This window comes from Rattus norvegicus, chromosome Y (genome assembly GCF_036323735.1).
Source record: "Rattus norvegicus strain BN/NHsdMcwi chromosome Y, GRCr8, whole genome shotgun sequence".
Classification (NCBI taxonomy): domain Eukaryota; kingdom Metazoa; phylum Chordata; class Mammalia; order Rodentia; family Muridae; genus Rattus; species Rattus norvegicus.
The window spans coordinates 36,922,825-36,933,841 of record NC_086040.1 but is presented as its reverse complement, the minus strand read 5'-3'; the positions used below and the strand labels follow the sequence as shown (position 1 = coordinate 36,933,841).

Genomic DNA, 11,017 nt, shown 5'->3' with positions numbered 1-11,017 from the left:
ATGTACAATAAGAAAGTGAAATACAGTGTTGGGTTTTAAGGTCAGTGGTAGAGTGCTTGCCTAGCAAGCTCAAGGCCCTGCTTTCAGTCCCCAGCTCCAAAAAGAAGAAAAAAAGAAAAAAAGTAAATGTACTGGCCATTGGGACACAGAGAAAACCTAAGAAATTGAACTTTATGTCAGAGGAATGGACCTGGAAATATATTTTTATGCAGATGAATCTCCTCCACTCCATGTTCCTAGATCTTTTCTACCAATTGCAAGCCCCTGATTACTTTCTCCATTCAGAGCAGGCAACCACTAATGAAGCACAAAGAACTCTCTAATTTTAGAGTGATGTAGTAAGGAAAGGTTTCCACAGCGTTACAGGAGACTATCCTTGAAAGAGCACCGCCAAATCTGGTCAATGTAAAGATAGCTTTTTAGCAGGTAAGTCATTGCAGTTCTCAGTGACATTATCATTTGTCCTTCCCTGAAAAAATCTCTTGTATCCTGGAGAGCCATAGTTTCTTCTGTGATGTCACAAGTGCTGTTGTGTATGCATCTGCCTCTCTGATATTCCTTCAGTACCTCTAGGGTTTACTAATTGGCCTATAGTTCAGAGTAAACAGCCTTTGGGAAGGTGACCAAACAGGATGAAGAGGTCAGAGATGGGGATAAGGAAGCTGGCCTTCTGTCTTGGTATATAAAAAAGGAAGAAATACTTGGTCCATGGGAAATATACATGAGTCCTGGGTAGGGGCTGTGTGGGTTAGCTGAAGAGACAGCCTGGATCTTACTCTTCCACATATGCAAATATGGAGCTGGCATTCTCTCAGAATTATCTGGTCTTCCCTGCTTGTTATGGTTCTGGGAATCTGAGAGTTTATATCACTAATTTCTTTATCCCAAAAGCCAAATGTTGGGAAGGGCTCTGTTTTCCTGAGAGCTCATCAATTTTATTCTTTTTGCCCAGTAGAAAAACATCCTAAGGAAGAAGGGAAAGGTCGTTATTGTATCTTCAGCTCAGTGTAAACTCCTCCATTCTGTGGATTCCTACAGTGTGCATGTTGTGTCTGACACTGATATATGGGAGAGAAAATGCTTCTATTTGAGAATTCATCATCTCAGTCTTTCAACTAGTATTACTCTGTCTACCATTCATTGACAGTGACTCTTTATATTTCAGAGTTATTAGGGGTGATTAGCAGGCAGTTTTCTTTTCTATAATTTCATTTATTTTGAACATATTTTTTTGCTTCTTTAATTGGATACTTCTATATTATCTTTTCCAGTTTCCTGTCCATAAGATCTCTAAGCAGTCCCCATCCAATTCCTCTAAAACCACCCTTACTGCCCCTTGACATTCCCATAAACTGGGAGCTAAACCTAGTGAGGAAACCAAAGGGCTTTTCCTTCCCTTGGTGCCCAAAAAGGCCATCATCTGCTACATATTCAGTTGGAGCCTTAGGTCTGTCCATATACATTGTTTGAATATTGGTTTAGTACCTGAAATCTCTGGTTTCTTGGCATTGCTGTTCTTGTGGTGTTGAATGCCCCTTCAGTTCTTGTAATCATTTCTCAAAATCTACCAGCAAGAGGTCCGTTCTCAGTTCACTGGCTTGCCACTAGCTTTCATTCTGTATTGGACCTGCTCTAGCTGTGTCTCTCAGGAAAGATCTATATCCTGTTCCTGGAGGCATGCACTTCTTAGCTTCAACAGTCTTATCTAGTTTGGTGGCTTATATATAATATATATATATATATATATATATATATATATATATATATATATATATATATATATATATATATATATATATATATATTTTATGGTGGCTCATACAGCCTTGAGATTAGGTGGAATTTTACCATGGATTCTTTGGAACTTCCTCAATTATTTAGAATCTACAAATGAAAATACCAAATAGACTTCCTCCTGTTCTTATGAAACTAGTGATGTTGAGGTTTCCCTGGACCTTTAGTCATTGCTCTCCCTGCCCAACCTCCTGAATTTTATATTTTATCTGAAGAAAGAACCATCGTAAAACATTCAAAAACCTGAAGCATGACACTGGGAACACAGGAAGGTATTTATTAGAGAACTGACGTCTAAAGGTATTACAGAACCTCATTCTCTTGTCCATGTTGTACTTTGCTTTACTGATGTCTCGTAATTTTTGGATAAAATAAAGATTTGTTTACCATCTGAAGTAGGTACGGAGTATTTTCACTGATATATTCACTCTATAGCTGGGCCTCCTTTGTTGCCGAAATCACTGCTCTGCCACAAACATTCACTTCTGTATTTGACATGCTATAGAAAGACCTATATTGGTTCCTAGCAGCCTGCCCTTATTAGGTTCATCAATATTATCTAATTTTGGTGGCTGATATATCCATCTTTCTGTCAATCTATCTATCTATCTATCTATCTATCTATCTATCTATCTATCTATCTCTGTATATGTATCTGTATCTATATCTATATCTATATCTACATCTATCTATAACTATATCTTTCTATATCTATATCATCTATATCTATCTGTATCTATTTATATCTGTATCTATATCTATATATTTTTGTATCTATCCTATCTTTATCTCTCTCTCTCTCTCTATATATATATATATACAGAGAGAGAGAGAATATATATATATATATATATATATATATATATATATATATATTTTTTTTTTTTTTGGTGCCTACTGCTATGAGGGTAGGTGGAATTTTAACATGGATTCTTTGCAAGTAGAGCAAAAATGAGGAGTCCACAAATGATAATGCCAAATAGACTCCCCATTGTTCTTATTAACCTTTTGAAGTTTAGGTTTCACAGGACATCAAGGTATTCCTCTCACTGCCCATCCTCCTGAACCTTATGTTTGTCCTGAAAAAAGAATCATGATAAACTCAAATCCCTCAATTCTGTGCCTGGAAACACAGGAAGGTAGATATTAGAGAATTGTTATCTAATGGGACTACAGAATCGCATTCTATAGTCCATGTTTTACTTTGCTTTACTGATCTCTGGTAATTTTTGGATTAAAAAAAAGGATTTGGTAGTTTATAATTTGAAGTAATTACAGAATATTTACACTGTTATGTTCACTCTTTGCCTTGGCCTTCATTCTTGTCAAAATCATTACAAAAATATTGAATTCAAAAACAGAATTTTTGAGTACATATTCAGGAATATATATATTCCCTATGTGCCCTATCAAGGAATTTACAGTAAGAAAATGAAATACAATATCCACTCAATAATAGGGCTGTAGGGAAAATCCTTTCCTTTGGGAAATAGAAAAAACCTAGGAAATTGAACTGAATGTAACAAGAATGGACTTTGGATTAGAATTATTATCCAGAAGAACCTCCTCCCTTCCATGATCCTAGATCTTTTGTACCCATGACAAGCCTCTGAATAAGTTTCTCCATTCAAAGCATGTAACCACTAATGATGCTAAGAGAAGTCTCTATTTTAGAGAGATGAATACATAAAGGTTTCCTCTGTTTCACAGGAGACACTCCTTGAAGGGGCACCCTCAAATCTGGCCATTAAAGAAAGAAGTTCAGCAGGTAGGCCATGACAGTTCATAGTGACATCACCATTGGGCTCTCCCTGAAAAATATCTTGTACCCTGGAGTGCACTAGCTTCTTCTGTGATGTCACAAGTGTTGTCATCACAGCCCGGCCTAAGGGTTATTCCTTCTGTAACTCTAGGTTTACTAATTAGCCTCTCATTCAATGTAAACAGTCATTTGGGAGGGAGAAAAAAAAAGGATGAAGAGATCTGAGAAGGGGAGAAGGCAGCTGGCCTTCTGTTTTCGTAAAACAACAAATGAAGAAATATGCCATCCGTGGGAACATTCAGAGAGTCCTGGGTAGGGGCTGAGTGGATTTGCTGAAGAGAAGCCTTGATCTTATCCTTCCACATATCAGAAACAGGAGCTGGGAGCCTCTGAGAAGAATCTGGACTTCCCTGTTGTTATGATACCTGGAATTCAGAGCGTTTATATCATTTATTTTTTATTCCAAAAGCCAGGTGTTGGGAAGTGTACAGTTGTTTTGCTGAGAGCTCACGCCTTTATTTTTTTTTTTTTTGCCCAGAAGAAAATAGTCCTAAGGAAGGACCTAAAGACAAATATTGTGTCCTCTGCTCAGAGGAAATTTCCCATGCTTTTCATTCCTATAGAGCAGATTGAGTCTGACACTGATATCGTGCTTCTAGTTGAGACTTCATGATCTCAGTCTTTCTACTAGTATTACTCTGACTCCCATTCCCTGAAGGTGACCCTTTAGATTTCTGAGACAATTGGTGACATTAACTTGCAGTTTTCCTTTCTTTTATTTCTTTCATTTTTCTTTATTTTTTACTAAATTTTATTGCTTTTTTTAACTGAATGTTTCTACATTTACATTTCAAATGTTTTTTTTTTCTTTCCCAGTTTCCTGTCTGTAAGACTCCTAACCTGTCCCCCTACCCTTCTTGTATAACCTCCCTTACTGCACCTTGACATTCCCTTGAACAGGGAGTCAAACCTAGTTTGGTAAAACGGCTTCTCCTTATTTTGGTGCCGAACAAGGCCATTCTCTGCTACATATGCAGTTGGAGTTATTGGTCTATCCATGTACAGTCTTTGAATATTTGTTTAGTACCAGAAAGCTCTGGTTTGTTGGCACAGTTGTTCTTATTTAGTTGAAAGCAACTTCATCTTTTGTTATCCTTTCAAAAAATCCACCAACAAGAGGTAAGTTTATAGTTCACTGGTTTGCCACTAGGATTCACTTCTGTATTTTACATGATCTAGCTGTGTCTCTCAGGAAAATTCTATATCTTGTTGCTGGCAGTTTGCAATTCTTAGCTTCATCAATCTTATCTATTTTTGGTGTCTGATTATATACACACACACACACACACACACACACACACAGACACACACTTTTGGTGGCTCCAACAGGTATGATGTAAGGTGGAATTTTAGCATGGATCCTGGGAAACTAGGTCAAGAATGTAGAATCCACAAATGACAATTCCACATAGACTCTCTCCTGTTCTTATGAAACTATTGAAGTTGAATTTTCACTAGACCTCAAGCCATTCCTCTCCCTGCCCATCCTCCTGAATCTTATGTTTGGCCTGAAGAAAGATCATGGTAAAACATCCAAAACTGTCAAGTCTGGCCGTGAGAACACAGGAAGGTAGATATTAGAAACTGATATCAAATGGGACTACAGTACTGCATTCTATAGTCTATGTTGTCCTCTGCTTTACTGATGTTGGTAATTTTAGGGAAAAATAAGGATTTGGGAGTTTATCATTTGAAGAGAGTACACAATATTTACACTGTTATATTCACTCTAAAGGTGGCCCCCTTTATTGCCAAAATCATTGCAAAAAAATGAATTGAAAATCAGAATTTTTAAGTTCACATTCAGGAATATATATAAAGTCCTATACCAAGGAATTACAATAAGTAAATATAGTACAATTTTCATTCAATTAAAGGTCTGCACAGAAAATCCTGACCTTTGGGAAACAGAAAACCTAGTAAATTGAACTGTATGTCACAGGCATGTACCTTGGAAAGAATTATTATCCAGAACAATCTCCTCCTCTCCATGTTCCTAGATCTTTTCTACCTATGCCAAGCCCCTGACTAACTTTCTCCATTCAGAGCATGTAACCACTAATAAAGAAAAGAGAAGTCTCTACCTTTAGAGAGTTGTAGTGTGTAAATATTTCCACTGGGTCACAGGAGACACACCTGTAAAGGGCACCCTCGAATCTGGTCAATGTAAGGAAAGCTGTTTCCCAGGTAGGCAATTACAGTTCTCAGTGACATTATCATTAGGCCCTGCCTGAAAAATCTCTTGTATCCTGGAGAGCCCTAGCTTCTTCTGTGATGTCAAAAGTCTTGTTGTGTCTGCAACTGCCTCATCGATATTCTTTCAGTACCTCTAGGGCTTACTAATTTGCGTCCAATTCAGAGTAAACAGCCATTTGGGAAAGAGAACAAAGAGGATGAAGAGATCAGACATGGGGAGAAGCAAGCTGGCCTTCTGTCTTGGTATAAAAAGAGGAAAAAATATGTCGACAATGGGAAAGCTCAGTGATTCCTGGGTAGGAGTTGAGGGGGTTTGCTGAAGAAATACCCTTCATTGAGCCTTCCTCATATGGGAATCAGGAGCTTGTTATGGTTCCTGGAAGTCAGAGTGTTTATATCAATATTTTCTTTATTCCAAAAGCCTGGTTTTGGGAAGGGCACAGTTGTTTTCCTGAGAGCTAATGGTTTTATTCCTTTTGGCTCATGTTTGTAAAGATTTTAGTCCTTGATAACTTGAACCCTTCAGGTCTGTAGGAAGTCACATCCCTTTTGAAACAGTGTTAGAGTCAGTTGCTCACTGTTACTATTAGTAACACAACTCGCTGGGGACAGCACACATGACATCTTTACCTTTGGCCAACACTTGGTTTCCAAACAACATCCTTCATATTTTATCACTTACACATACAAGAAATCTTTTTACTGTGTCTTCATATTCTTTAAATTTTATCACTCTTCACTCCTGCCATTATTACTATCTTTGTTTCCAGATTTGTTTCTCATTTACCGTATGGCAGTGTGCATCTACCGTGAGCTTTTTCTAACCACAAGTCAGTGCAAGGTGGTTTTCTTCTGTTCCCCTTTCTTCATCCTCTCCCCCTCCATAGTAAACAATATGTTCAAGGATGTTGCACCTTAGTTGTTGGTTACTTCCAATCTTTTCTTAATCCCCGTGTTCATTCAGTTGAATTCATTTGTCTTTGAACACATCTGTTGCTTAGGGAGCTCTTTCCCAGAGTGTCTCTTTGCCTTTTCTTCCCCTTCATTTAGATCTCTGTTTAATGCTGTATTTTTAGTGACACATTCTGAGATCACACTACACTAAAATGTTCTCCTCTCTATTTTTTCTATCCCTTTAGCCCATATTAGTTTTCTTCAGATGCTTGTGATATGACAGTGCACCACATACTCCTGCCTCTACTTCCCACTAATATGTAAGAAATAGTTGGACTTCGTCACAAACACCTTTATGCCTGGACTTTTTTCTCTAAGCGCTAGAATACTACATGCAGCATAAGAGGAGTTTAGTAACATTTGGTGAGGTCTGAATGGATTGAAGAGAAAACCAGTTGAAATTAAATGATGTACAGAACTTTATTATTTCTTGGATGCTTTTTATTAAGAATTGTCATTTTATATCATAAAGTTATAAGCCTAGTTGCAAGGGCTTTTACATGAACTTACCAATTGACTGTATATTTTCTTTGTATTATTAGCGTTCTGTAGCTAGTAAGACAGGTCAACCATTACAACCAAAACTTCAAGGTTCTCCTTCCTACTTGTTGATAAAAAGTATTATGCACCCAACTCATACAATTTAATATTGCTGAGAGTTATGATAATTTTGTAACCTGTTTCTGTGCATATAGGGTAATTATAGTTTACATGTCGAGGATACATGAAATGTCTACAGTACACATGACCAACCAGATTACCAAGCTGCCATGAAAAGAGCATTACTCTGCCTGACTGTCAGGTCCAGCTCCACCATTGGTGGGTTGTTGTTTTGGTCATATGGACAAAACTTCATTTCTACAGCAGTTTCCTCATCTATTCAATGAACTTAGTACCTTAAATTTACAGGAGTACTATAAATTTATTTTTATTTGTTCATCTATAAGTAACTTAAAACCTGACGTGTTTGTATTTTCCATAAATGTATATGTGACCCCCTGCACAGGTAGAATATCAGAGGACCATGGCAGGCATTGTTTCATCTTGTATTGAGGCAGGGTTTCTATTGTTTACCTCGGCTCTGCCAGACAAGCTGGCCTATCAGCGTCTAAGATTCTCCTATCTCAACATGCCATCCAGTTACTGGAGCACAGGGATTACAGATTCATGTTATAAAATCTTGCTTTTTATGTGGATTCCTTGCACTCAAACTCAGATACTCACCCTTGCACCTCAAGCTCTCTGCTCACTGTGCTATCCCCCCAGTAAACCCACAAGTCACCTTGATGTGTCTAGTAACTGCCCTTGACCCCCATGAGTCTTCAGCCAAAAAAAGTGTTTGGGGGTGCTGAGGAAGGGGAGGGTTCTGTATCTCAGTAGCAGAATGGTTGCCTGTCTCAAATGGACTCCTGAGTTCAGGCCCCAGTACTGAAAAACCAGGAGAAGTCAAACCTTAAGAGTTTAAATAAGTCAGGGAAGAAGTAAGTCAGGAAAGATTTCTTTCTTTTCATGTGAATTAAAGGAAAAGAGGGTTTTTTTTTAAACATAGTTGACAAGCTGAGTTTTTAGTAAAGATAGACAGTATTACCGAGTTTTCTATTAAAGCATGTAATTTATATATCTAATATTGTGCATTACACTCTAACCTCAGAACCACATTTTGTTTGATTTTTGTGTGCATTGGTGAGGAGGAGGGTAAACAGATAAGACCAGCTGTCTGTCTTTATTTATCTCCCTCAGGTACTGAGAATATAGCAGTGTTGAGGGTCAGAGGGAAAAACAGCAGCTGTAATGCATATACAAGCATGATTCTTTAATTTGAGCATTCACATAAAAAAAATCTCCTTATCTGAAATCATTTATTTGACTTTTAAGTTGTGTTAGGATTTTAGTCAACCACTTGCCAATACATGTACCACTTACACTTAAAGAATTCTGCAGTTATATCTCAACATTCATATGTGTTTGTTGCTGCATCACAACGGCTCGAGCGCCAGCAACTTGTCCTCATAGAAATGCTCAGGATGCCATTATAGGTGCCAGTGGTCCTAGTACTGATTGCTTAGAATCAGGTCGGATGCCTAGAGAAAGAACATCCTAATCAATTCAGAAGTCGTGACCTTCTTCTGGCTCTTTACCCGTGCTTAGGTGACACCAAGTTCATTTAGTTAGGAAGTTTGCATTAATAACAAAGATCTAATGTAGAGAGTTCTAGCATGTACTCAAAAAGATAATGATAAATTGGGTGTGGCAGGCCACCACTCCCCTGTAATCCCAGCACTGAGGAGGGTGAAGCCATAGGATGGTCGGTCATCCTGGGGTGCATAAATGAAATCCTGTCCCCAGAACAAAAACTACTGGAGAGCAGCAATAAAAAACAATAATGAGCCATAAGCTTTCCCTGATTATGAGGAGGCCATAGACCGCGTGCTCTGGGTGTATGTTTATAGTAACTTGCCACTTACAAAGCTGTCTCAGTACCCATGATATTTCTACGTTTTCCTATGTTTAAAGTGATTGAACAAAGCTGTTGATTTTCTTACTTTTATTCATAGATTCTTTTCCTATAGTTTTATTACACTTGAAAAAAGTACAAAATTATTTTAGTTGGTTCTAGGATATTCAGAAATCTCAAAAACCATTGCCCAGTAGCCCACCTCACCTTTTCCCGGTTTCTCAGCCACTAAAAGTTTGACCAAGTAGTGTCTGCATAGAAGAGAGTGACTGTGAACCCACGGGTTATGGTTTTATGGATACGCTGATGTGTAGTTGTACTGTGTGACTAAATGGTACAAACAGTTAATTTATTTGAATTGTGATATTGTTTTCCTTCTTCTTTGAAATCTTTACAGAACCAGAATTTTGCCACAGATATACTTTCGGAGTGCGAGCCACTGTTCAGTGCTTTCCTGCTTGGCTTGCTTCATCCAGTGCCTGTGCTGGTACTGTGACACAAGAAGAGCCTCTTGTCATCCATTAAATGCTGCCTGGCAAATACTCTACGACTTTCTTCACCATGACATTTCCAGCCCTTTACAGCTCTCACAAAGGTAGGCTGAGGTCTACCATCTGAGCCCTTACTACTGCAATCTGTTGCCCTGGACTCTGCCATCCCTGCTGCTGGTTCTGCTGAGGCTCCAGAACCTGGTCAACTCATTTTAGCCTTGAATACAGTTTTAATCTCCTTACAATTAGCAGTTTTTATCAGTAAGACTTGCAGTCAGTTGGTAAGACTTGAGATCCTATTTCAATCCTGTCTGTTGCTCAGTGGCTTTAACTTATGAGTGCCTTGGGTTTTAATTTAGTGGTTTAGAGTGTTTTTTTGTTTTTGAAGTTTTTTTGTTGTTTTTTCTTGGGGGTGCTGGGGAGGTTGAAATTTCCTTGTTTATTAATGAGGTTAAGAAATGGTTAGGTGCACAAGAATCCCTCTCTCAACCAAGTATATTTTTAATCATTTTCTTTGACGAACTAGTAAGGATTGTCTACAGCCCATTTAACTGCAAATTGACTTCTCTCATCGCTCCACTTTCTCATCTCCATGGCATTCTGCTATGACTTGCTACTGCTCTTCTGTTGGAAATAGGAAAAAAAAAGCTTTTAAGTTCAGAACCACAAACAGATACACCTTTTTGAATTTTTAACATTTTCCCAAGAACTGTTAATCAGTGATTTCCCATCCTTGCACTAAAATGCATTCCTTCTTTGTCTGTTGAGAAGAGGGCATCAGCCCACACCTTACACAGTGCAAAGAGCTGTGACTCATGCAGATTAGTAAAGTGCTTTTTACATACTCACTTAAATTGTTCTCAGTAACCTTTTCTGTGTGGCTCTACTGGGAGATATATTCTGAAGTGCGAAACTGTTGGTCTAACATGTATCTGACGCCATGTCAGATGAGGGCCCTGTTAGTACCGTGATATTGGTGTCCCTGAACATTCACAGTATGACATAGGGTCTGTGAACATTCACAGTATGACATAGGGTCTGTGCTAGAATAGTATTGATCAATGTAGCCATTCTTTTTTTTTTTTTTTTTTTTTGCTCCTTTTTTCAGAGGTGGGGATCGAAACCAGGGCCTTGCAATTCCTAGGCAAGCACTCTAACCACTGAGCTAAATCCCCTACACCTAAATGTAACAATTCCTGTTAAGTGATAGAATTTAATTGAGTACCTCAGTGAAGGAAACACATCCCCACGACTTCCATAATTTTAGTTCTTGCTAAGGAATTGCCAGTTGTCCGTCATAGGATG

The 11,017-nt window shown here is 38.2% G+C and overlaps 1 long non-coding RNA gene across 1 annotated transcript; it reads left to right on the top strand.

The window, feature by feature from the left end:
- Nucleotides 1-294: 294 nt before the first annotated feature.
- Nucleotides 295-10,229, top strand: LOC134484380 (uncharacterized). The gene is made up of 3 exons (XR_010061800.1): nucleotides 295-426; nucleotides 3,505-3,562; nucleotides 9,619-10,229. It is a non-coding gene; the product is annotated as an uncharacterized LOC134484380 (long non-coding RNA).
- The last annotated feature ends 788 nt before the right edge of the window (nucleotides 10,230-11,017 follow it).